Raw genomic sequence first — 27921 nt, 5'->3', positions numbered from 1 at the left:
CCATCCTGAGGCCATCCAGCATGAATAGGAGGGACAGACAGATATGACACTGGGGAAATACAGGTGGAAAAGAAAACGCCTATCAGGGGGACCCATTTCTGGCAATTTCGTGATCTCGTCTATAGCCAGCTCTGGCACTGATGGTTCCTAAAACAATCTATCCCGAGCTGTGTTCCTCATCCAAAACATTGCTTCAGCTTCCGAAGGCCGGAAGTTCAAAATCAAAGTGTCAGCAGAGTTGGTTTTTCCTGGAGGCTGTGAGAGAGAAACTGTTTGGTACCTCTCTCCTGGCTGCTTCTGGTGGGTGGTTCCTGGCAATCCTTGGCATTCCTTGGCTGGTAGATGCATCATTCCAGCATCCGCTTGTTGAATGGCACTTACCTTCACGTGTGACACCAGTTTATTCATTTCTTTGAAACTCCTCCAATTTGACCCCACCCCATCCTATATTGGCACTCACTCCCAGGGCCACCTCTTCATCTCAGACTTCTCATTTCTCTAGATTTGGTCTCCCCAAGGATGTAGACACTAACAAGAATTACTAGGTTATCTCACCCCTTTATTACAATAAAGATACTATGTATATTAACTTATGCTATTATATATTTACTTATATTGCAGATATAAAGCTGTACTTATAGTTATGATGATTCAAGAATTCCATCCTCCTATCCAGTTGAACCCCTGAGACGAGTCCGTGAAGTTGGCAGGTGGCATTAGTCCCACTTTTCAGATGAGGTCACTGGAGTCCCATCTGCCTTGTGGCACACCACAGGTCAAGGGTGCAGTGGTCTCCAAGAGAGGAGGAGGTGGGAGCTACAGGCAGGGTGTGGGCATCAGAAGCGTGCCGTCCACAGAGAACTTCAGAACAATCAGAGATGTCAGTGATAAGTACCCTCCCCACCCTTTAGCACCCCATTGCCCCTGGGAACAGAATCCAGTGTTGCGGCTTTGAGTCCAGTGCTTGTCCTTCTCCCACATGCCTCTTCAGAGGTCAGGGCACAGTGGTTTTGGAGGCTCCTGGAGGGGTTGCATCCCAGACACAGCTCACAGTTAGGAGAAACTACATCCTCCTTTCTCAAGAGAGCATGGAGTGTCAGCTTGAGGCAGGGAGGCAGCCACTGAAGGCATGACCTTATAGCTAGGAGTTCTGAATTTTGGTGACACCAGTTTACTTCTCTGTTCTGCCTGCAAGACATTTCTATGCAGCTTCTGCTTCGTTTAAATCCCAAGCCACCACATTTCCCATCATTTTTATTACCAGACAGATCTTAGCCTACCTCCCTCTACCCCCTGGTTCCCAGCCCTTCGGGCCACTCACTCTTCCTCTCTCCTGCCCTTCACTCCATCTCTCCAGTCCCATGCCTCCCACTCACCCCACGCTTTCAAATCCTGGCCATGATTCAACCAACCCCTGCTGCTTGCTGTCCTTTTCTCATTTCACAGAGGAAAAGAGATCCTCGCTAAGTTTTAAGACAATACATCAGGTACAATAAAACATCACTGCCCTCATCTTTTCGGCAGACACGGCCTATTGGTTTACTTTTTATTTTTTTTTTGAGTTAAATCTTTTAAGGCAATTTATTTATTTATTAATGAGAGACACACAGAGAGAGACACACAGAGAGAGAAAGAGGCAGAGACACAGGCAGAGGGAGAAGCAGGCCCCATGCAGGGAGCCCGATGTGGGACTCGATCCAGGGTCTCCAGGGTCACGTCCTGGGCTGAAGGCGGTGCTAAACCGCTGGGCCACCTGGGCTGCCCCGCCTGTGGGTTTAAAGCAGACATTATTTTGGGGCGAATAGACGTCCTTGCAGGGCGCTGGCATTCTTTCCAGCCCAGAGTTTTCAAGCGCTGCTGGGGCGCAATGCGCACCATCATCACACGGGGGCGCTGTTGCCCTTGAAAGCCACACTGCTTCCACAGGCAGGAGAAAGAACACGCCAGGATCCACGCCGGCAGTATTGATTTCCTATTTCTCCTAAATTAATAAACATCGGTGCTCTGAATCAAAGTGCTTCCTTTCTTAGTTCTAGAGGCGGTATCTGAAGTCTGTGTGACATCACAGCCTTTTCCAGGGGCACACAGTGAAGGCCAAGGGGAATCTGCTTCCAGCTGAGGTCCCTTGCAAAGGCTCTTCCTTGAGTTTAGGAGTGTTCTGGACTCTCATCCTACTCTGGGAAACAAAGGGCTGTGGAAGGGGAGGTGGGGGCGATGGGGTAACTGGGTGATGGGCACTGAGGAGGGCACTTGATGAGATGCGTGCTGGGTGTTATACTATATGTTGGCAAATTGAACTTAAATTTTAAAAAATGTAAAATAAAATAAAACCTTAAAAAAAAAGGGGGTGTTCTGGACCTTCCGGTTATACAGATTAGATGAACGTGTGAATTGCTGTGGTCCAAGAGATACCAGGGGAACAAATGAGTAGGCAGGAAAGAAGAGTTTTAGTTCTATCAAAAAATGGTAGTGGGACACCTGGGTGGCTCAGCGGTTGAGCACCTACTTGCCTTTGGCCCAGGGGGGGATCCTGGGGTCCTGGGATCGAGTCCCACATCAGGCTCCCTGTGTACAGCCTGCTTCTCCCTCTGCCTGTGTCTCTGCCGCTCTGTGTGTGTCTCTCATGAATAAATAAACAAAAATCTTTAAAAAATGGTAGAGGGGAAGCCGAGTCAGGTGGCGCAAGCCTTGTAAATGACGCAGCTGTGATGGCTGCTTAGTCCAGAAGTGTGATCAGGCCGGCAGGGCCAGAATTCAGGAGACTGGATTGGAGGCCTTGCTTCTCCCAAGTGTCTGCAGCCACCTTGCCTCTTTGAAGCCTCAGTTTCTCCCCTCATAGAATGGGTGCTCGGCTTTGCCTGCAGGCAGGGGCAGTCTTTAGCTGATCCAACTCCAAATGCAGGCCATGTATTTGGGGAACCTCGCAGAGAACAGGTTATTGAAAAGTAAAGCTTTTCTGGCAATGTGAGGCCCTTAACATGCCCGTGTTTACACCTGGGGAGGAGGACAAAGAAACCCGGGGCAAGCCCGAGGTCTGAGACCGGGTTCTGCCGTGAACTAATGATTGCACTGTGCAAGCCACTTATTCCTAAGTCTTGAGTCTGTCATCTGCAAATTGGGGGACTTGGCCAAGCTGCCTTCTGAGTCATTCTGAGTGTGACACACACCTCTCCTCCCCCCATCCTGCCCACAGGTGACAGCCTTCCTGGTCCTTCAGGCTATCTCTCTGTCCCGTACTCTCAGGTAGCCAAATTGGACCATTAACTGCACCCTGAACCAACCCCCCCCTTTCCTATTTGCCCTTCTTACCTTCTGCTCCATTCTCAAATTTTATTCCTATTTCAAGTCTCAGCACAAAGGCCACCTCCTCTGAGGAGACTTCCCTGGCTTCACAGGTATGGAGCTTATCTCTTTATGAATATGAATGTACTTTTAATTCTTTATGAATTCAATTCTTTATGAATTCTTTATGAATTCATATTCTTTATGAATTCTTTATGAATCCTTTATGAATCTGCTGTACTTTGTCTATACTTCCCTTTTAGCATCTACCATTTTCCTCTTGTGTTATGATTTCTGGAATGTTTTTGTACCCACTGGGTCTTCAGGGCCATGTCTGCATCTGATTCACCCATCCCACAGGATCCAGCCCAGGGGCTGGCACACACAGGGACCCAGGAGATGGCTGAAGGACTTAGCAATCACATGCACACACACGTTCTATTTCGCGTAATGGATCTGAGTTTGACTTAAATACTCTGATGTTCAGCTGGCGGGATGTTGTCCCTGGTGCCCTCACACTGTCTCTCCTGCGCCATGACCGGGCTTGCAGATGGTCAGTGCTGGGACTCTGGAGCCAGACTACCCGAGTTCATAGCCGGACTCTGACACTTGCAAGCCGGATAAACTTGGGCAAGCTCTGGGGTTTCTCTGTGCATCTGTTGCCTCACCTATATGGTGAAGGTCATGAGAACAGCCATTTCCCATGGGTGCTGGGAGGATAAAAAATGCCTTATCAGAGTGACTTAAACTCAAGTCAGGGAAAATCCATGGCACCACTTCTATGTTCTGATGTGAGAAGGTATTTACTTGTGGGAGCCTCATTTCCAGCTTCCCAAACCTACCAGATAATGGAGCTCCTATTAACCTCTCATGGGCTGCCCTTTAAAAGTAAGATAACACTTTAGTGACTCCCATGCCTGGCCTCCTGCCCTATCACTCACCCAGTAACCAAAACTGGCTGATCCCCTTGTCCCCACCTGGGTCACCTGCCTGGGTAGCAAGGGAAAAAAAAAGTCATGCACTTGAAAAAGTATCCAGTCAAAGCAAGCTCCCCATAAATGCTAGCTTTGAATAGTATTTTTTTATCATTACTAATTACAATACTAACACCTAGGACTTCTTGCTAATTAGTAATATCTTTCTTTCATGGCTAACCCCCCCCCCCAACACACATACACACACACACACCCTTGTCTTTATCCCTATGCCCCTTCACATCTCTGGTTAGTTTTACTGGCATTCTGTGCAGCGAGCTGGGAAAAGCCACCTAAGACAGCCTGCTCCCTGGGTGGGTTCCAGCTTCGCATCTTCAGAGTGCATGCAAAACAGATTAACTGGCTATCATCCCAGCCTGCCACCGGCCGCTTGCTAAATTGCACAATTTGATAATGGTGAGTATCCTGCATCCCCCTCCCAGGCCCACCCAGGCGCCAGTCTTGCTTCTTATCTCTGTGGTGTTATGGCTGTAATTCACCTGACCACTTGTGACATGTATCCTCTCAGCAGATATGTGCTTTTATCCGCTGGGATTCAAGGATAGCCAGGAAGACAGGAGAGGGGATGAAAAGAGGTGAGAAAGGACAACCCGGGAGAGTAAGTGTGCTCTGAGTCACCTTCTGTGAGGGGAGGTCTGGAACATTCTCTCCAGCTTAGAGGTCAGCCATGAGTGTGCTTCCCTATCCGTGGACCTGCTCATGACCCACAAAAATGGCAAGTGCATATCGGCTGCACCATGATTTCTGAAAAAGACAAAAAACAAAACCAAAATACAAAAAAAAAAAAAAAGACCTCAAGAAACCCCAGACACATCCTCCTGTCTTCATGATCTTGTTGCAATTTTTTTCTACCTACTTCCAATTCCATTTCCTGGCAAAGAAGGTAATTTTGAATGTAGATCCTGGCACCAAAAGAGGAGGTTATGGCTGCCCCATTGACTTCTCCCACAATGCCTGGATTCAGTGACCTGGGACCATGGCTCCAGCAGGTGGATGTGTGGGGCATGGAGGGAAGGAGGAATGGAGGGAGGGAGGCAGAGAGGGACAGATGGAGAGTCATGGAAACAACAGACATCCTAACCTGTCTTCCTGCCTCCAAGATCCCCTACATCTCCTGAGCCACACTATAAACCACCACCATATGAAGCCAAAAGCAGGGCATTTGATCTGCCCATTAAAACCCTGAGTACAGAGGATGTGATGTTATGTGGTCCAATTGTGTCTTGTCTCTGATGCCCAAAGAGACAGGAAACAATGGCAGACACCCACTTAGAACTGAGGGCACGCCAGGTCCTGTTTTATGTATATTTCATGTCTATTTTGTGGGTGAGCAAACTAAGGCACAGATTTGCTAAGTAATTTGTCCAAGATTATCCAGCCAATGAATGGCAGAACCAGGATGGAACCCAGAACCAGCCCCAGCATCTCCTCTTACCAATGATCCTGCCTCCCCAGTAGGCTCATTGTTATTTACAATTGCACTGTTGATAGAGTGCCACAAGTTCTAGAAGCACTTCTTGTCTCCAAATTCAGATTCTCTATTGTCTTGGGGCAAAAAAAACCCCCCAAAAAACAAAAAAACAAGAAAACCACACTCACACACACACCCAAGATATTCAGCTTGGCCTTCTTTCCCTTGCTGGCCTATTGCCAAGCCATCTTTTCCACTTAGCTGCCACTTTTTTGCCAGTGCATGAGCCTCTGTCAACTGCTAGCCGAGGGAAGGTATAGATGGATGTGAGAGAATAAATGAAGAACCAAACCCTCCCAGGCCAACCAGCCGGCAGGTTTCAGGAGGCTGGACATGTTTGACAATGACATAATCAATCAATATATTGGTAAATCTTTCCAGTTCTTTCCAAGCCTGATGCTTATCATGCAGCTCAGCTGGCAGGGAGCAGAACACTGGCTGCCCACAATCCATTTCTTCTCTTTATGCAGATGTCGCAATCAGGGTGCAACACTGGAATACCTGGAGGGTTAGGTCCCTTGGCCCTCCTAGGCGGCCGCAGTACTAACAATAGTGATTGTAGAAGTAATGATGCTGGCAGCTAACATTTCCTGCATGCTTACCATGTGCCAGGCACTATTCTAAGCATTTTCCACGTACCCTTTAAGCTGTCTGACCTTCACACCATTGCCACAGGGGTACTTACACTAGTGTCAGACCCATTTTGTGATGGAAGCACTGAGAAATTAAACACCACATAGCTGGTGTCAAAGGTGGGATTTGAACCCAGGCAGTCTGTTGTCAAAGGCCCTACTTGTAAGCACACTCTTCAGCTGGCTCAGAAACCTCAAAGAGAGAAATGTTTGCTTCGTCCTGAGCCTGAGTCTGGAGGATCAGCTCCTTGCTAGTGGTGGGCAGCTACTGACTCGGGTTATGTTGGCGCTGGGGCCTAACGTCAAGTGTCAAATGCCACTTCCTTACAGCACTCATGGAGTTCCACCAAAAGACCTAAACAGAATGACTTTGCTTGACTTTTTTTTGGAGGTGGTAGTGTCCCTTTATACTTTGGGGCTAACCTGAACTGGAAACATGTTGAGAATCAAAGAGAATCAAACTCCATGACAAATCTGATACTTTATGAGTTTTAGGCTTAATATGCAGCTCTGGAATATTTGCAAAACTTCTCCCGTTCAGAGCTGCAGGCAGATAATAAGAAGAAAAGAACACCAGCTTGAACGTTTGTGGTAAGAGTTTGGGGTCCGCCAGGGGCAGGAATATTCATCAACGTTTCTCAAAAGTGAGTAATGATATGGAGCTCTGTTTAAGAACACATTGTTGTGGTGCTGCAGTATTTACATTCTTTTTATTTCTATGTCATAAACATAAAATGAGGAATAAGCTTTTTATGCTTTTAGTTCTTACATAAGCCATCCAGCCAATGAATGTGCAATACAGAGATACAGAAGAGTGAAGTGCAAATTAAGAAGCATTAATCCTTGTGATGGATGTTGCTTTGCTGACACTAAATTGCCACTCTTGTGCTTCTTCGGTCAAATGATATGCACCTGCCATTTTTGTAGGTCGTGAATACCAGTGGCAAAAAAAGTAATTTACATGTTGTACTTTTTGTTAACTTCAGTCTTTGGACAATGAACTATGGGGAATCCCCTTCCTGGAATCTCTTATTATTATTATTCTTGCTATCATCACTATTTTTAAAATAATGTATTTCCTTTACAGAATCAATCCAAGTGTACCCTGAGATACATGACTTAAAAACTTAAAAAGAAACTTTGTTTCTTTACTTTTCTTTTTTAAAAGATTTAAAAAATTTATTTAAAATTTATTTAGAGGGCAGCCTGGGTGGCTCAGGGGTTTAGCGTCGCCTTCAGCCCAGGGTGTGATCCTGGAGACCTGGGGTCGAGTCCCGCATCGGGCTCCCTGCATGGAGCCTGCTTCTCCCTCTGCCTGTGTCTCTCCCTGTCTCTTTCTCCTCTCTGTGTATTCTCATGAATAAATAAATAAAATCTTTAAAAAAAAACAATAAAATTTATTTAGAGACACACAGAGAGAGGCAGAGACACAGGCAGAGAGAAGCAGGCTCCCTGCAGGGAGCCTAATGCGGAACTGGATCCTGGGACCCCAGGATCGCGACCTGAGCTGAAGACAGACGCTCAACTGCTGAGCAGCCCAGGTGTCTTAAAAGCACATTATTTCATCAAAATAGAGCCATTTTGTATTTTCTGCTGAGTTGTTTGTACCAAGTTGGAACTCAAAGAAGAATCTGCTAGCACAGTAAAACAGGTATGATGCTACAGGCTCCCTGTGATGACTCTATTCCCCTATCATTTTTATCTTTCCAAATTACTATGAAACTTCTATTTGTACAGACTGCCACAACTTCATTTAGCAGAAATGTATCAATTACGTAATATGGTCTTTTCTGTCCTTTATCATTAGACTGCGACACTTCAAGTAGTATGTGACTCTGATGTATTATGCCATTTCTATGATGCCAAATCGATTTGTTAACTACCCCAAGAAACTAAATTTCCAGTCTAGAAAAATGTCATTCAACTGTGAACTCTCATGGCAAAAGAGAAGTTTTGCTTTTGCACCTGGTGATAGATTTCAACACAGTACGAAATGAAAACAAGACAGATGTTGTCAACGAAATGACAGCCCGTTATGCCTTGCAACCATTCAAAGTTAAATGATGTTATTTTAGATAATGTCTAGGTTTTAGGCACTGATACCTTGTGGCATTCCTAGTTATACAGTGGTCGTTTACATTACATATACAGATAACTATCATAAGCATTGAAAAGATTACCAGAAAAATTGAAAACAATGATCATTTAAAAAGTCAAGAGACAAAATTATAAAGAGTAGCAGAATTTTCAAATCTGAGAACCATTAAGAGTTTAGAGATCTTAATGGAAGTCAGCCTTGCACTGGCACAACAAAAAGGTCCCTCAACATTTCCTTTAATGAGGAAGAGTCATTCATACATTCACGAGAGCAGTTTATTAAAACTTGCTTGAAATACAACCTTTTTAGGAGCATGTCTTTTGTAGAAAGCAGGAGCCAAGTATTCAGATGACTCTACTCCAGCGGAGTAGAGAGGAAGACTGTCCGAGAGCAGAAAGCAAAGCAAACCCGGAGGTTTAATCATTGGCTCTGCTGTTTCAAGTATAGGGCTCCTATTCCTACACTGATCACCTTCCCCATTTCATACCGATCACCACAAACATGATAAGAGTAAAGCACAAGGGATGCCTGGGTGGCTCAGTCGGTTAAGCAACCGACTCTTGGTTTTGGCCCAGGTCATGATCTCAGGGTCATGGGATCGAGCCCCATGTCAGGCTCCATGCTATGGGCTCTGTGCTCAGGGGGGAGTCTGCCTAAGATTCTCTCTCTCCCTCTGCTCTTCCCTCTGTTTGCTCATGTGCTCTCTCTGTCTCTGCATAAATAAATAGAATCTAAAAAAAAAAAGTAAAACATGAGTTAAGAAAAAAAGATGGTGATGTTATTATTGGTCTATTGGGAGACCATGAGATGGTCCCATTATCACAGCTATTTTCCCAGAGCATCAACTATAGGAGGAAAGGGGGATTTTAATGTCATTGTATTGGATAGGTCATGGCATCTGTGTTTCACCCAAGGTCAGATTCTATAAGGAAGAAATGCTTCCTAACAAAGGGGGCTTTAAAAGGGAGCTATTCTAGTTCACTGCCTGGAATAACACTTACATTGCTGGGTGAAAGGGGCAGCGAAGTAATACAGCACTTATCAGAGGAACAGGGGACAGCAGTATCAGACAGTACTGGAGGGAAGGAAAACTTTCCATAGAATTAACCAATATAGGCTCATTACTCCAAGATGGTTCTCTGAATAAGCATACCTGATGGTTTTGAAGGGAAAAAAAATGTAGGCACCTTAACACAGGCAGCTTGGGGTGATGCTGCATGGGATATACAGGAGAGAACCCAAAGCATTCCAGAACTATCTATGCTCTGCCATAGGGATTAGAGATGGTTACCAGTTGTTGTTTTTTTTTTTTTAAGATTTTATTTTTAAGTAATCTCTATACCCAACGTGAGGCTTGGACGCACAACCCTGAGATCAAGAGTCACATGCTATTCTAACTGAGATGGCCAGGCACCTCATGATGGCTACCAATTTTTAAGAGGAGGACCTTGGTACTTGGTATTAGAACATACAATGACATATGACACAATACACTACAAATCAATATAATTAATTATGAACAGTATGTCCCAATGTCAATGTAACTAAAGAACACTGTACGGTTGATTGACCCTTGAACAACATAGGTTTGTACTGCACTGGTCCACTTATACGCAGATTTTTTCAATAAATACAATTCAGAACGGTAAATGTATTTTCTCAACATTTTCTTTAGTAAGAATACACTATATAATACATATGATGTACAAAATAGGTGTTAACTCTTTATGTTATCCATAAAGCTTCCAGTCAACAGTAGGGTCTTGGTTAAGTTTTGGGGGAGCCAAAGTTATATGCAGACTTTTGACTGCACAGGGGTGGAGGGTAGGCGGGTTGGTGCTCCAATGCCTGCATTGATCAAAGGTCTAGTATACGTAATTTTCATTACCAAATGTGGCCTGAGGCATTCTCATGAGTTGCTTTCATCAAATCTGGGTTAATGTTACATGTAGTACCTCAATTATATGTGCCAACTCAACTATGCAATCAAGACTGGATGCCCACAGTGGGCAAAACCAAAAGCCCACAGCAGGCTGCTGTCTTCCTTCCTCCCTTCTTACCAAATACAGCCTTAGGAAGGCCGGTTTCCCTGAGTCTATTACCTGCAACCAACCTTGATGGGGTGGGGGCCTTGTGAGTCTGGGCTCTGAAATGCCCAGGTGAATACACCTGTACAGGTGCACATCAACTAGGGGGAAGAAGGGAAGAACAGACATTGCCAAGCACATAGACAGTACAGACCTGGAGACTGTAGCTACAGATGGGCTTTTCTCATCCCTGGGGTAAGTCTGAGAGCCAGGGATAGGATTGAGCACTCCCTCTCGCCCCCCAGCCTATACTTCCCTCCAGCACACTGGACAGCCCCTGTGTACTCCCGGCGCCAGTCCCCTATACCCACACACAACTGCCTCTACCTTAATTTCACAACATTGAACATGCAGACGGCGCCACAGGGCCCAGGGGATGTTCTGCTAAAATGGTATTTTCCTTTACAGTCGAGAACCTCCTGCAAGGCTCTTGGGTAACATTAAAACACCCCCTTCCACTCCCTCCCATTTAGTGTCTACAGTAATGTTAAAATCTGGATTCACGACAGCCCCAGCAGCCTGAGGACACATTGCACAGGAGAGGGCAGCATTCTATAAAGAAGACAGCAGCCCTGAGAAACTAAGGTGGCATTCTGATTTTCAAAAGAAGGTACAAGGCAGTGACCACAGTTGGAAGTGAGAGCTGATGACACGTCAGGAAGTGGAAAAGGGAATCCCAGTCACCCAAGGCAGTGGCAGTGACTCCTTCAGCTAAGAAGGGCAGGCACAGAGCCCCAGGGTAAGGGGTGAGGTCTGTGCCTCCCCCAAATTCTGAGTGCTGGGAGTTCCATGAGCTTGTGTGCGGTGACATGAGGCTGTGTGGGTGACAGGTGGCAGCTGCTTCCACAAATGTACACGATTGCATGTGTGCACACACAAGTGCTGTCTATGCCCACCAGCCTGGGTGGGCAGCATTGCTTCACCGGGGGCGGGGCGTTGAGGCTCAAGTGACTGCCCAGGGCGCCACGGTCAGTCCTCAGTAGGGCCAGACTCTGAACCCGGTTCTTCCAAAATGAGTTCTTTACTCCTGGCTTTGTTTAAAATGTCCTTTTGAGAGTTTAAACAGCTAAACAAATGTAAGGTATTATGCCCAGGGTAGAGTGGTCATTTGGGGCCAGTTCGCTATAATGCTCAGGGAGGAAGAACTAGTCACTTTTATTGGGGAAAGGAGGCGTGAAGATATTGTGAAAAGGTCCTCTTCCCCATCTTTTCCACACTGCCTTCCACTGTCCTGCGTGAGCTTCAGGCTCATGAGCGAGAGATCGTCCAACCTCTCTGACAGGTGTCACCCAGCTCTCTCCTCATGTTCTTGCTCCAGTGACCCCGTCTCCAAATGTGGCTGGTTCTGTGTGAAACACCTCTGATTGTCAAGGAATTTTTTTCCATTTGCACAGATCTTCAAATCAGCTTTCCTGCAACTGCGTCCCTCTTAGTTCTGCCTTCTTCAGCTTCTTGTAAATCCCCTTGAATTTTTTTCTTCTCTGGGGTCCCCCTTGGCTTGCATGGTCCTTCACACTGATGAATTTCTCAGCCTCATCACCCTGTGGGTCACACTCCCCGTGAGAAACTGAGATTTGTTACTGTTCTCTTAAAATGGGTGCCTTACGATGTAGAGAGCACTCCTGATGTGCTCTTGTTATGTCACTTCTAATTTAGACACTGTAATTCCACCTGTGGCGGTGACTGCAGTGGCAGTCCTGTCACTCAGCTTTAGTTTTGGCCCATTCTTTGCATAGGGTAGACAAATTAGCTCTATAAGCCATAACATTCCATCACATAGCATTTCATTTCATTTGGTCCATTAGTTGAATTCTTTGAAAACACTGTCATGTGGCCTATTTGTCATGCTTGCTCTATGGGGCCACAGAGAGCATCTTGAGGCATGCGGTGTCTCTGCATTCCTGGGAACAACTCACATAGCATGCTGCTGGGTGGCAGCAGAGGGACTGGCAACAGGGGTTTCCCTGAGGGGTGAAGGGGCATCCATAGGAACTGGCGTCTGAAGTTCAGATGCAGCACTAGGCCAAGACGAAAGGACTGTCCCAGCTCTGGTTCCATCCAGAGCACATCAAACACCTTTCCTCCAGCCTCTGTTAGTATTATTCCAATGCTCCGGAATTTCCACCCCTTGCATGGCATCATGCCCTGCAAAAGGAATTAGCTCAGAATAGCTCTTCTTTCCCAGTTTTGAATCTGTCACACTTTGATATGAATATATCTCCTGTCTTCACTCAAGTCCTTCACAAGAGCTTGAACAGGAGTGGGTCACAGAGGGTCCGTGCTCTCTTTCCTCTATGCCATGGAAGCATCCCTGCTAGTGAACCCTCACTGTGTAGAACTGTTTGGCCAGGGGTAAACACAACATTACTCCACACCAGCATGGCTCCAGCAATATATCCCCAACCCAACTGTGAGGGGCACCATCAAATATCTTCCTGAAGTTACGATACCTGAGACTTTTACCGTTCCTTTTCATCTCAGTAATTTTATTACAGATTCAATAATTGCTATTTTGACCCTTTCTGGAACTTGAATGTCATCTTTTTTCAGCACTCTCAGATAAAATTCACATAGGCCTATAGATTGAATTGGTTTAAAATAATTAAGTATTGGTTTATGGTCTCGACTATTTGGGCTTCAATCCTGTTTGCTTATTTCTCTCCAGTTAGACCTAACACAGCCATTGATGGGAAGGATAAACACGGAGTTGGTACTGAATTCACCTGCTTTCTTATTGTCAAGTACGGTGACAACTCAATCTCTTTAGGCAGGAAGTAGTTCTGTTCCCTCTTTGTCCTTTTTGCTGGACATCTGTTTATCCCTTGAGAAACACCACCTTTCTCCACCATGCTCTGGGCCCCGAATTGACCACATCGATGGGTCCCCTTACCTTCTGGTTTCTGTTGGGTTCAGCCAATAGAAGGTAGCAGCAGAGGGAGAAGGGAAAAGAAAAAGTGGGGTTGGCTCACCCCTGTGTGATTCCTTGGCTTGGCTGGGGTCCACCACTGAGAGCTTCCCAATCACTCTCTTCAGGTTCTGACTTGCTTCATCTCTTGTTCCTTTCTGTACTCTACCTATACCTTTAAAAGTCTTTTTATTAAAATACCCTCAAATATCCTCAGTGAGCCATCTGTTTCCTCTGAGATCTTCACTCACCTTTCTCGTGACTCCAAATCTGGATTTTGTTGTTGCTGTTGACCTCTGGATGTTTCACAAGACTCCAACCTTTCTCACTGTTAGCCTATTTGAATATTATTCTTTCAGCTTTGGATACTTTATATTTTTCTCTTTAGCTTCCTTGCTTTGTTGCATGCATCCTTTTATTATCTAAGCCCTACAGAAAGCTTCCTATGTAGCTTAAAAAAATCTATTTAAATACTTTCCTTTTCTTTCTCATTCAAATCACTCAGAAATCCCAAACTGCCACAGAATTGCAAGGTTGGAAGGGACCTGGGAGGTCATGCAGCCTAACTTTCTCCACTGATCATCCCCTCACTTGAGCAACATTTCACAGATATAAAATCATTTGTGAATTTTGCTCTTTATTTCTAGTAACAAAGTAGTTGTGATACCCCCACAAGTGATGGAATGTGTTGCAACAATAAGTCTTGTGAACCCAGCCAATTATCAAAGATTCTCCCATCTGCTTTGAAGCCCTTCACGAGAGCAAGCCAGGGCTGGGAAAGCTTAAAAGAGACAGAGTGGAAATTATTCTCTAGGAATTGATCCAACATGACGCAGACAAGGAAAATTTAGTTAACATACCTCTCTACCCCACTCCAGGAAACACATGATGGTTTGATTTTATATCAGGGATTCGTGTTCTTAATGGTATTTTCAAGTAAATAAGATAGCAATTTCTGATCATAACATTTTTCTAACTTAGTGATACTTAATAAAATGAATAATTACAACATCAAAATGGTGAAAACCAAATAAAAATGTTGTTAGCAGCAACCACAAAGGGAAAGCCTGTAACCACAACCCTTACTCTGGTCCTTGCTTCTCAAAAACAAACATGAGAATAAGCAGAATGGGGAAACTTTCCTGTGAATCTGACAAGGAGAAAGCCTTTCCTTCTTCTAAAGAGGTAGAGTGGTGAGGGATGTGGGACAAATGAAGGTAAGAAGGTAAGTCAAGGATAGGCTGCCTTTCAATGATGGAGGGGAATTTCAAGCATCCTCCCATTTTCATAAAGTGTGTCTGGTGTCTGGCTCTCTCTTTCGTCTGCCAGACCTCTATTTAGATATATGCATTGAACGAATTCAATTATAGAAACACCACTGAACAATTGTGAGGCTTAGTGAACAGAATCAGTACAATGGCAAAATTGTCATTTATTTTTTCTCTCTGTTAAAATGTAAGAACCATGACAGGTGAGAGTTTTGTATGTTCTGTCTACAGCCGGTAGCGACAAGCCCAGTACCTTGAAAGTGCCCTGCACAAAGTTGCCCTTCAGTTAACATTTGTTGAGTGAAAGAATCAAAATGAACTGCTAAAATGGGGAGGCGGGAGAGAGCAAAATGGGAAGTTTTAATGTATATTTTTCACAGCAGGGAGTGGATTGATACGATATAAAACTGAACCATGAGTCAATACAAATATTATGACTCCAATCATTCTCATAATCTTTTTTGTTAAGGCATCTTTAAGGAAACAATATGTTGGGTAGTAAACATTTACATGAGGTTCAGAATTCCCCCAATGTGGGCAGCCTGGGTGGCTCACTGGTTTAGTGCCACCTTCAGCCCAGGGCCTGATCCTGGAGACCTGGGATTGAGTCCCACGTCAGGCTCCCTGCATGGAGCCTGCTTCTCTCTCTGCCTGTGTCTCTGCCTCTCTCTCTGTGTGTGTCTCTCATGAATAAATAAATAAAATCTCAAAAAAAAAAAAAAGGAATTTCCCCAGTGTTACTTCAGTTTCTTTTACTTCTGTATATAAGTAAAATTGACCTAACTATATATTTTTTTAATTTAAAAAAGGCGTTAGCATGTGATCCCCATTTTACAGTTTGTCTATCTAGCCAGCCAGCTTTTTTCTCAGACACGTATTCTTGGAAAGAATCTAAACTAATGTCTACCTGATACTCAACATTGTTATTTTTGGATGGTGCAATCTGGAAGATTATTTTACTTTTTTTTTTCTTTGTACTTGTCCACAACTCTTGAATTCTTTGAAATGAGAAAGTATGATTTTAATAGAAACAATGTTGCAATCATTTCTTTAAAATTTTATAAAAATAGTCACCATCTCGCCATCTGTCACCATACAACATATCATGGTGAGCACTAAGTAATGTATAGACTTGTCAAATCACTATATTGTACCCCTGAAACTAATATAACAATGGCATGTCAATTATACTTGAATTGAAATCTGTGGATATTTATGTCATAAATGTGAACATCATATTCCCTACCACTAGATACTTTGCTCTAACATTAAAATGTATTTATTTGGTACTTAAATTTTTTTCAATAAAGTAAGGAGATAGTAAAGTAGATACTGGTACAACATTTGATCGCTACAGAACGAAAATGTTTGATCCTTTGATTTTGTTTCTATTAAAAAATAATTAATGATAATTATGAGGACAGACTGTAGGTTGAATCTTGCTTTGCTTATTTGCAAAAGTTTTCTTATTCCAATTCACCATTTCCTTCTCTCTATTGCTTTTCTTTTCAAAGCAACGGTCACAGGGGCTCCTGGCTCTATTCTAAACTGAGCATGTGACCATATGCTAGCTAAGACGGTTCCATTTTTAGGAGACCTAATTATTGGCTATTAAGGCTGTCCTGTCATTTCTAGAATCGTTCTAAAATGCATCTCATGGAATACATTCCTAACTACCCTACTTTCCTTTCTCTTTCTTATACTTTGGACAGGGTAACCTAAGGCAGACTGCTGGGAAGTATGGAAACTATAGGGTCACATGTGTTTGTCTACATGCTTCAAGAGTTTGAGTGAATGACTGAGTTATCAGTCTTGTCTTCTATAAATAACCTGTTTTCTGAAACCACATTCTCAGAACACAGTAGAGAATGCAGTTTTAATTTATGTTTCTTCATTTTGACAGGGGATATTGTCTACACAGTGGAAAGTACCCCAGTTTAAGAGTGAGGACACTGGGATCCCACTCCTTTGTATGCACTGTTGGCCAACATGCCTGACTTCTCTATGGGTTAGCTTCATTACCTAGAAACAAGATTAGACTGGATCCCTGGTTCTCGACCCTTGCTCCACATCAGAGTCACCTTGGGACTTTAATGAACTAGTGATGCCTCGTCCTCATCCCAAGCTGTGGGGGGACTTAGGTTTGGACAGACTGTAAAGCTCTGCAGGCGATTCTAAGGCACAGCCAGTTTGAAGGACCACTGAGCTATGTGACCACTCAAATTCTATTTTTCTCAAATCCTATCTTAAATCACAGGAGGTCTTAAGACAAGCATGGTTCTGCTTCCCCAACACTGAGAAAAGTGGTGGCCAAACTGTACTAGACCCTCTTGCATATGACTTAGAGATTCTCAGGTAGGAGGAGACAGAAAAACACCCTCTATCTAAGCAGACATACCAAAGATGTAATGACATCAGACTCTTTGTTCCACTGACATGTCATGCAGGGTTCAGCATTATCTTCAGAAGCCTGCCACTTTTTATTTGATTTGTCCATTAAGAGAGCCTCTTTTCCCTCCACTCATCTTACTTGTGCTGGTGGAGGTTTGTATCTCTGCCAAATGGACTTATAATGTTATTAGTTACTGCTTCCCTACCTTCGCCTGTTGGTAGCTCATCTGGGAATTCCAAATCCTTCCCCAGGATAGCTTCTTACAGAGTGGAGAGGCTATGTCCCTGAAAGCACACATTGACTCAGGAGACGAGGGTGGGAGCATCCAGAGAGAATTGTGGAAGGCTTTGCACACTCATTGCCCACATTGGCCACCGCCTAGGGTGGGAAGCTTTGTAAAGCATCAACTTGGCCAGGCTGAACCACCTTCCCCAGGTTCCCTTTCCCCAATGTTTCCAGGTAGGGTGGCATACCTTGTGGAATGGAGGGGAAGTGAACATAACTCATACCTTGTCTTATTGGTGGGCTCACCTCTTTGGGATGGGGCAGCAGCCGGACCTGCAGCTGCCCCACCTTCCCCTGGATTTTCCTTGAGGTTCTCTGACTCCTGGGCCAGGTGCATGTTTATCTCTGTAATCATGGGAGCCAGAATGTGCTAAAGGACAGCTATATCATCAAGGGAGGCAATGAGAACTGAGATGGGTCTAAGTCAGTCTTTATGGGTTCCAGTGTGGGTCCCAGCTACTCCTTGCACTCCATCTTCCCCTGCTGACTGCCTGGCCTCTGGACTTCTGAGCTCCAACATCAGAGGATCCAAGATGAAGACAGCAGCCTTACAGAGACCTCGCAAACAACCACAATAACTGCATAACATTCAATCCCTGTAACAAATACATACATTCATATCTATACTTATACTGACATTCAATGTGACCTCCCAGTGGTTCTGCTTCTCTGGGTGAACCGAGTAACCTTTTCAATACTCTTATCCAATGTTACCTCTATCTGAAATCATTAGAGGCTCCAACTGCTCTGGAGACCAAAGTTCTTGTCTGCCCTTGCAGCCTCACACCACACCATGTCCCTCTGCCTTCTCTCTGCTCCTGCCACCATCATCATCTTTTCTGTACTTGAGGTGCTGACTCGTGATAGGGATTTTGCACATGCTGTTCCCTCTGCCCACTTCTCTCTTTTTAGCCATCTCTACCTGGCTCACACCAACCTGACTGTCAGACTTTAGCTTCAAGTCAGCCTACTCAAATTCTGTGCTGATCGCTTACATCATTGTGTAGCTCTCCTCTGAGGGTCCTCACTCAATGCTTGTTCATTTATTTGTGGGATACCTTGCCTAACGTTTCTCCAATCCAATCCATTGGATTCTAAGCTCTGGGAGGGCACACAGGGCTATTTCTCCTGTCCATTGTATTTTCTCTACCTACCCAGTACCTTGCTTGGCACGCAATTTTTTTCTTGGCACAAGAAATATCAGTGGAATAAGAATAAACAAAAGATGCTAGACAGATGAAGGAGATGGAGGAGGAGCAGCAGGAAACCACCAAGGGGATGAGGTGTGAAGGCAGCCAAGGCTTGGAGTCCAGCCAGGCTTCGGGGTCCATCAGAGCCAGCCACTGGTGGGGGGGATGGAGGAGCTGATCCTGACAGCACAGTTAGGTGTTGCTCTTCTCTCCAACAAGAGATTAGGAATTACTTACTCGTATAAGATGAATGCTTATTGTGAACTAGACAGATTTCCCTTTTCCATGGCCAATTTTTGCTAATGATTTTTCAAAGTCATGACAGCTGATATTCTTAACTATTGAAATCACAATACTGTGTTCAACTTTTTTTTCTTGAAGTTTGAATTTCTTTAAAGTAAAAGTAGAATTTGGAAATGTATCATTCCCTTCAGAATAAATTAGTGAGTGTCTGCGGAAGAAAGAAAACAATTAACACATTCATGGATTATGAGTAAGTTTTTATCATTCTTTCCAACGGTAATTTATATAAGAAAAGCTTTCTGTCCTGATTTTAGTTGATTTTTCCATGTGCTTGCATTTGCCAACTTATTTGAATTTCACAATTTCTGCTTCCAGCCTAGCACAGCACCTTCCTTAACTCTGGATACAACCCTGGAGCATGAAGTCTGAATGGAAGATTCTAGAAGATCAGTGTTTATCTGTGGCCCCAAAAGGAAGTAGCCAGCAACTGGAAGGGTCATGTCTTTAGAACTCAGACCTGGAATAAAAGCCAGGACACCTAGTTTTAGTTTTTGATTACACCACTAACTAGCTCACTTAACCAGCATCTCTGACTCTCTACTTCCTTGCCTGCATAACGAGTCAGTTGGACCAGGGGATCACAAAGGCCTTTTAAACTCTGGTATATTATGATTATAAGGTTTACTGTTTCTGGCAGAAATCATAGTAAATGGCTCTTATTTAGACAGATACAGTAACTTTTAGGAAGATTGTGTAATAGCTAAATTTATGAAATTACTACTTAATCACAAGCTTTGTTCTATTTTTCCCTTAAAACATTTTACCTCTGAACATTTCCCACAGAAACATTTTAAATCCAACATTTTTTGCAAAGTATCCCATAATTTCACTTCATGTGAACATTGTGGTTTATAATTAAATTTTTTCATAACTGTCCCAATGTTTTCCTTTTTATCCCCCCATCAGACCTTCTCTCATGTCCATATTTAGGAATTTTCCAAACCACCACAATAGCTGATGTGAAAGGCTTCACTAAAACTATGGCTTATACACTCTTCTGTTTTATTTGGCATTCATCTATTTTAAGGACCCACTTATTTTTTTGAAGATTTTTTTTCTTTTTTTTGCAGTTTTCCTACACTTTGCTGTTCCTACCATCTGTTGTTGAGTCTTTAACTACACAAGTCTGTTTATTCAGCATGTGCTCCTCTTGGACCTTAACTTTAAATTTCAGTTTGACTTTTATTGTTAATTTGAGGACGTGCAATAGAATCAGAAAAATCTATGAGAATTAATTCGATGGACTCATTTAGTTAATGTGATTCCAATATTTTTATTCACATGGGATAGGCTTCAACTTTACTAATTTACATGAACTATTCAAACTTGAATATAAATTATCCAAACAGTTTTATTGTGGGACTTTTTTTTCTCTGAGTCTTCAGAAAGAGTTTGTGTCTAAATGACAAAAAAACGAACTAACTAGCCATAATTATTGGTGGATCTTGGGAAGTAAACAGCTATACTACTGAGGATGGCTCTTGCTCATGACAATTAGTTTCCAAATATTTCCTAGACCATGCGTCAGGCCCTGGGGATCCGGTGGAGACACGAGTGACAAAGTCTCACTCTCGGATGTTGGAGGGGCCTTTCTAAAGTTTCTCTGGCATTGCTGGGTAATACTTCAATAAGTTAATTTATGTGATTTTCCCCTACCACACTTCCATGACTCACTTGTGTCCTGCCCCAGGCAGCAGCTAGGAAGATCTCCCTGTCTTGGGAGGGAATGACCAGGATTCAGTCCTCCACAGATGAGTCTAAAAAGCCCACTTAAGCTTTTAGGGCCTCCCAGAAAAAGCAGTCTATGGGTTGAATGGTGGCAAAGGAGAGAAAAAAGGAAGCTGAGGGGCCAGGCACCCCGACAGGCCTTGGTACTTGGTTGCACAGTTGACAGAGCAAAGACTTGGGCTTCTGGGATACAGATGACCTGTACCCCTACACTTCCCAAGGTTAACAGAGGGAGTCTGCAAGGTCCTACATCTCTGCACTTCAGCCCCACAATTGGTATCTGATATTCTCAGCATGATGTAGGAGCAGAAATAATACATCTAGCAGATGGGCCTGAGATGCCCAGGAGGATTTCTCACAGCTCTGAGGAGTAAACTGAGTATTTTATGTGCTTCTGAAGAAGCACTGATGAAGTACATGAAAAACAAGAGGAATACTACAACTAATAATCCTAAGAAACATATATGGAATATAGCTCTTGCTATAGGGCAGACACTATTTTAAATGTTTTTATATATTAACTCATATAATCCTTCCAACAGTCCTGTGAAGAAGGTACAACTTATGCACACCCACAGTTAGCTCAGCAAATGGTGGGTTCATTCTCTTTACATTCATGTTTCAAGGACTTAAATCAGACCTCTTCCTCTGAGTTTGTTGGATGTCACAAATGGTGCCTGGTATTTGCTGTTCACAAAGACATGGCCTCTAGAAGTCAGGACATACTGGGATTCAAAAACTATGTCACAAATGAAGAGTCACTCTATAGTTTAGGATTTTTAAAAAAATCTTTTATTTAAAAAAATTTTTTTTAGATTTTATTTATTTATTCATGAGAGAGAGAGACAGAGACAGAGAGAGAGAGGCAGTGACACAGGCAGAGGGAGAAGCAGGCTCCATGCAGGGACCCCGAGATGGGACTCAATCCCAGGACTCCAGGATCATGCCCTGAGCTGAAGGTAGGCACTAAACCACTGAACCAACTCAAGCATCCCACAGTTTAGGATTTTAAAGTAGGCCAATTATGAGACAAAAATGAAGAGGTTTTTTTTTTCTCATTATATGCATTAGGGGAAGAGAGGGCAGCAGGGGAAGAACTCAGGGTTGGAAAAAAATGTCTTAGTTTGGGTCAGGAGTGACCCAGATGTTGGGTCTCGGGGCTGTGAGGGAGGCCTCTATGATTCTGCCCTAGAGGTAGACCCTGGCGGGGGTTATTCCATTTCCTGTAAAGAGAAATAAGTGGTTCCAGTTCCTTTCATAATGATAATGATCCTGATGACAATGACTAAGGAGGTAGCCCTCAGTAAACACCTGTGCACATCTTCTCGTTCACTCTTCATAATAATACTATGCAGTAAGTTCCCCTGTCTCCCTTTTGCAGGAGACGAGACAGGGCCACACAGTCTGATAGTGAGAGGCAGAGCCTGATTAGTGCAGCTGAAATCTGAGCTCCTGCTCCAATTTATATGGCATTGGCCCTTTATTCACTGACTTCACTCGTGTACAAATGCTTTCTGAAAAATTCTGTAAAAAAATTTGCCCCAATACTAATTACTATAAAAGCAGGCTACCATCAGATATGATTCTGCATTTTCAGATGGGAGGAAGTGGGACAGAAGGAAGGGGGGGGGGGGTGCCCTAAGTGCCAGGACTAGGATAGAAGGCAGAAAAGTCCTGCTGCCCAAGATGCCAGTCCTCTCCCTTTGGTCCACGTCCTGTACTTGCCCATGACCATGAGGAAGTCAAAAAGCCCCAGGAACTGCTCTTTGAGGAGGAGAAATGCTCACCCAACTGCATGAAGTTCTTCAGATTTTCCCCCTGGCAAGAGTGAATTCTCTCTCACAACGTTCAAGGGGAGCTTCTCAGAGGCAAAAATGAAAGGTCAACTTGTAAGAGCTTTCCTCTACCCTCATTCATGACTAAAAGTGTTCCAGATTGAAGAATAGATTTTGGCCATGTTTACAAATTAAAGCACAGTTCAAGAAATATGTCACCTTCCATACTTGTCCCTTTGGAATGCTTTTTTTTTAATTGGAATTCAATTTGCCAACATATAGTATAAAACCCAGTGCTCATCCCATCAAGTGCCCTCCTCAGTGCCTGTTACCCTGTTATCCCATCCCCCTGCCTGCCTACCCTTCCACTACCATTTGTTCATTTCCCAGAGTTAGGAGTCTCTCATGGTTTGTCACCCTAATTTTTCCCCACTCATTTTCTCTCCTTTCCCCTATAATCCCTTTCACTATTTCTTATATTCCCCATGAGTGAAACCATATGATGATTGTCCTTCTCTGACTGACTTGCTTCACTCAGCATAATACCTTCCAATTCCATCCACGTCGAAGCAAATGGTGGGTAGTCATCCATTCTAATGGCTGAGTAATATTCCATTGTATACATAGACCACATCTTCTTTATCCATTCATCTTCAATGGACACCGAGGCTCCTTCCACAGTTTGGCTATTGTGGACATTCTTGCTATAAACATTGGGGTGCAGGTGTCCTGGTGTTTTACTGCATCTATATCTTTGAGGTAAATATCCAGTAGTGCAGTTGCCTGGGTCATAGGGTAGCTCTATTTTTAACTCTTTGAGGAACCTCCACACAGTTTTCCAAAGTGGCTGTACCAGTTCACACTCCCACCAAGAGTGAAAGAGGGTTCTCTTTTTTCCACATCCTCTCCAACATTTGTTGTTTCCTCTTGTTAATTTTTGCCATTTTCACTGGCATAAGGTGGTATCTCATTGTGGTTTTGATTTGTATTTCCCTAATGGCAAGTGATGCAGAGCATTTTTTCATGTGCTTGTTGACCATGTGTATGTCTTCTTTAAAGAAATTTCTGTTCGTGTTTTTTGCCCATTTCATGATTGGATTGTTTATTTCTTTGCTGTTGAGTTTAGTAAGTTCTTTATAGATCTTGGATACTAGCCCTTTATCTGATATGTCATTTGCAAATATCTTCTCCCATTCTGTAGGTTGTCTTTTAGTTTTGTTGACTGTTTCTTTTTCTGTGCAGAAGCTTTTTATCTTGATTAAGTCTGAATAGTTCATATTTGCTTTTGTTTCCCTTGCCTTCATAGATGTATCTTGCAAGAAGTTGCTGTGGCCAAGTTCAAAAAGGGTGTTGCCTGTGTTCTCCTCTAGGATTTTGATGGATTCTTGTCTCACATTTAGATCTTTCAACCATTTTGAGTTTATCTTTGGGTCTGGTGTAAGAGAATGGTCTAGTTTCATTCTTCTGCACGTGGCTGTCCAATTTTCCCAGCACCATGTATTGAAGAGACTGTCCTTTTTCCAATGGATAGTCTTTCCTGCTTTGTCAAATATTAATTGACCATAGAGTTGAGGGTCCACTTCTGGATTCTCTATTCTGTTCCATTGATCTATGTGTCTGTTTTTGTGCCAGTACCACGCTGTCTTGAGGATCACAGCTTTGTAGTACAGCTTGAAATCCGGCATTGTGATGCCCCCGGCTTTGGTTTTCTTTTTCAATATTCCCCTGGCTATTCAGGGTCTTTTCTGGTTCCACACAAATCTTACGATTATTTGTTCCAACTCTGTGAAGAAAGTCCATGGTATTTTGATAGGGATTGCACTGAATGTGTAAATTGCCCTGGGTAGCATTGACATTTTCACAATATTAATTCTTCCAATCCACGAGCATGGAATATTTTTCCATCACTTTGTGTCTTCCTCAATGTCTTTCAGAAGTGTTCTGTAGTTTTTAGGGTATAGATCTTTTACATCTTTGGTTAGGTTTATTCCTAGATACCTTATGGTTTGGGGTGCAATTGTAAGTGGGATTGATTCCTTAATTTCTCTTTCTTCAGTCTCATTGTTAGTGTATAGAAATGCCACTGATTTCTGTGCATAGATTTTGTATCATGCCACATTGCTGAATTGCAGTACCTTAAAAGCTATCTATGAAAAGCTCACAGCAAATATCATTCTCAATGGGGAAAAACTGAGGGCCTTTCTCCTAAGATCAGGAACAGAATATGTCCACTCTCACCACTGTTATTCAACATAGTACTAGAAGTCCTAGCCTCAGCAATCAGACAACAAAAAGAAATAAAAGGCATTCAAATTGGCAAGGAAGAAGTCAAACTCTCTCTCTTCGCAGATAACATGATACTCTATATAGAAAACCCAAAAGACTCCACCCCAAGATTGCTAGAACTCATACAGCAATTCAGCAATGTGGCAGGAACTCTTTAATTCAACATTACACAGCAGGTCAGAGCCAGCCCTAGACACATGGCAGGGGAGGTAGGGGGATGCCTGTGGCTGTCTGGGTGAAAATCCCAGCCCCATTAAGAACCAACCCTGGGGTTCCCCAGCAGGGTGAGTCAGCTTCACCTTCATCAAGAGTCCTATGTAGTGGTGCTTCACATCATTGTCTGGAGTATTTTTTTTTTTTGTCTGGAGTATTAAATAAGAAAACATGTATTAAGTAGTGGTTAACCAGGAGCAAACAAACTTCCAAAAGCAAAGCTCCTTACTGTGTGACTTAAGGAATACATCCCAACTGCCTGAGCCTTCTGTCTTAAGAATTCTTTGGCAGCAATACTGAGGACAGTTGGCTGCTGACTGCTGAAATCCCCCCAAATGTACACCCTGCCTGCTAACACTATTGCACAGCGGTGGTCCTCAGATGCTGTTCTCCCTCATGTTATCCCCAAAAGAATACTGAAGAACTAGGAACCCTCTTACATATGTTCGCATCACATCTAAACATTTAAAAAGATGTTAAAATGGCTGCAAGGATGTAATTTCAGGTGCAATGTATATGACACCCAAGCTTTAAATTTATTTTTGACAAAAACCTCAGAGACTCAAATCATCTAGTTCATGGGAAAAGGACTGCCATATAACGAAAATGGCAAGCAAAGCTCGTTTAGGGAAATATGTAGAAATTGAAAATTCCCTTAAAAATATTCAAACCATGTCCCCTCCAGTGAAAAGACTTCCACTTGCCCTTAGCTCTAGATTTCCTACCGAGACTCTGGAAGTAGGAGGAAAAGAGGATTCCAGGGTGTACCTATGTATCTGACACCTAGGACATGCTCTCCTCACTGACAATAGCTAACAAGTGAACTTTAATAAAACAGAAATAACTGCAAAAAACAGCACAATTTAGGTAGGTACTAAATCATACCACTCAGTAACATAATATGTCACTTTCTTGATATTTTTTCTTACTTTTCAATCCCCAAAATGATCAAAAAGAATAAATTTCACTTTTAAAGCTATTTCTAAAATGCAGTAAATATTTCGTGCACAGACTGAGACTTATATTTACCAAACAAAAATATTACACTTTGCATTTTTCACAGTTTTCCATTTCAAATATAAAATTTAAATTCAAGTATAAATGCCAAGTGGTCACGCAGAATGACAGAATTGAAATAGCTTATGTCTGTTTCATTGTTAAAACAGGCATATATATGTCTCCTCATTGTGCTATCAGTGTTTATTTTAATCTATTAGAACTATTTAAATGGTGCTGTAGAGGTTTGAGGCATGAACTGTGCCTAATTCCAAACTGTTAAGCACTTAGTCTCAGAATGATGGATGCCTTGCTAATTGGGTTAGGAGTCCCCTATAACTATTGGTTCTCTGGGTTAACTTCCATGTAGTTAGGAGGTTATTAAGGATTGGTAATTACAATGTCCTAATTTGAAGCATACATATATAACATATCTTGATAGTAACTGTAGCAATAAACTCCTAGGCCAATAAAATTTTAGGGGGAAGAATTTTTTTTTTTAAAGATTGCATTTATTTATTTATTTTAGAGAGAGAGTGCAAGTGCTAAGGGAGAAATAGAGGGAGAAGAAGAGAGAAGCTGAAGCGGACTCTGCACCCAGTGCGGAGTCTGATGCAAAGCTCCATATCAGGACCCTGAGATCACCACTGAGCAGAAACCAAGAGTTAGATGCTCAACCATCTGAGCCACCCAGGCACTCCAGGGGGAAGAATATTTTAATGCCAACATTATTTAGACTTGTATGGTGATAACATAAAGATCTTTCATTCTTTTTTATTATCATTTTAAAATTCCCCACAGATAATGTCTCCCCTGCTCCTCATCCTTAATGTCTGCCTTTGGATTGGAGGCTCCCACAGCCCTTCCCTGGCTTCTCCACTGGAGGACAGGTGACCATCCTTGGGAAACAGTAAACCAGAAGGAATTAGGAAAGAGAATTCTGTACTGAAGATGAAGTTCTCTGCTTTCTCCCTTCACAATTTTGAGTAGAGCTGGGCATGTGACCCATCAAGGGAGGGTGTCAGCTCCATGTAGGAATATCGCCCACTTAAGGTTGTTAATAAGCAGAATAGGTGATAATTGGATAATAACCAGGGAGCAGTCAGCTGGATCACGTTGCAGGTGTGTTTACAGAAACTTGACAGTATGGGTTAAACACACAACACCCAAAGTAAGACAGCCTGTTCAAAAACATATGAGCTTGAGTGGTTTTCAATGGTCTCCTGTCTGCTAAAAGCCCGAAGTTAGATTCATGAGGCTATGTATAACTCAAAAGCATGGCATGATCAAGTTTATCTTCTAAAAGTAAATGTGCTTGTTTATCTCCATCTTATGATATGCTTTTATTTTATATTTCTTTAAAATCTCAGTCTCAGTCTCTCTCTTTCTCACCCATCCAGACACACCAGTGCATGTATACATGATTTTCACATGGTTGTAATTATAGTGTATACATATATACAGTTGTAAACTCCTGAAAAATACATTACCAATACATACACAAAAGGAGTGTCATTTGATGGATAAATGAATAAAGATATGGTAGATATACACAATGGAATATTATCTGGCCATAAAAATAAGGAGATCTTGTCATTTGCAACAACATGGGTAGACTTAGAGGGCATTATGCCAGGTCAAATAAGTAAAACAGAGAAAGACAAATACCATATGATCTCTCTTACATGTGGATTCTGAAAAGCAAGAAAGCAAACAAACAAAACTCATAAATACAGGCAATAGATTGGTAGTTGCCAGAGGTGGTGGGTAGGGGGTTGGCAAAATGGGTGAAGGGTGTCAAAAGGTACAAACTTCCAGTCATAAATAAATAAGTCAGGCAATGTCGTGTACAGCATGATGACTATAGTTAATAATACTGTATTATATATTTGGAAAAAATGGTTGAGAGAGTAGATCTTAAAAGCTCTCATCACAAGAAAAAGGTGTTTGTAATTATGTGTGGTGATAGATGTTAACTAGACTTATTGTGATCATCATTTCACAATATACGCAAA

At 42.8% G+C, this 27921-nt stretch overlaps 1 protein-coding gene across 18 annotated transcripts in view; it reads right to left on the bottom strand.

Moving 5' to 3' along the window:
* RGS6 (regulator of G protein signaling 6) overlaps positions 1-27921 on the bottom strand; it is a 580135-nt gene that overhangs the window by 129544 nt on the left and 422670 nt on the right. The window lies entirely within an intron of this gene.

Source organism: Canis lupus, chromosome 8, assembly GCF_003254725.2.
Source record: "Canis lupus dingo isolate Sandy chromosome 8, ASM325472v2, whole genome shotgun sequence".
Lineage (NCBI taxonomy): Eukaryota > Metazoa > Chordata > Mammalia > Carnivora > Canidae > Canis > Canis lupus.
This window is presented reverse-complemented; position numbering and strand designations above follow the sequence as displayed.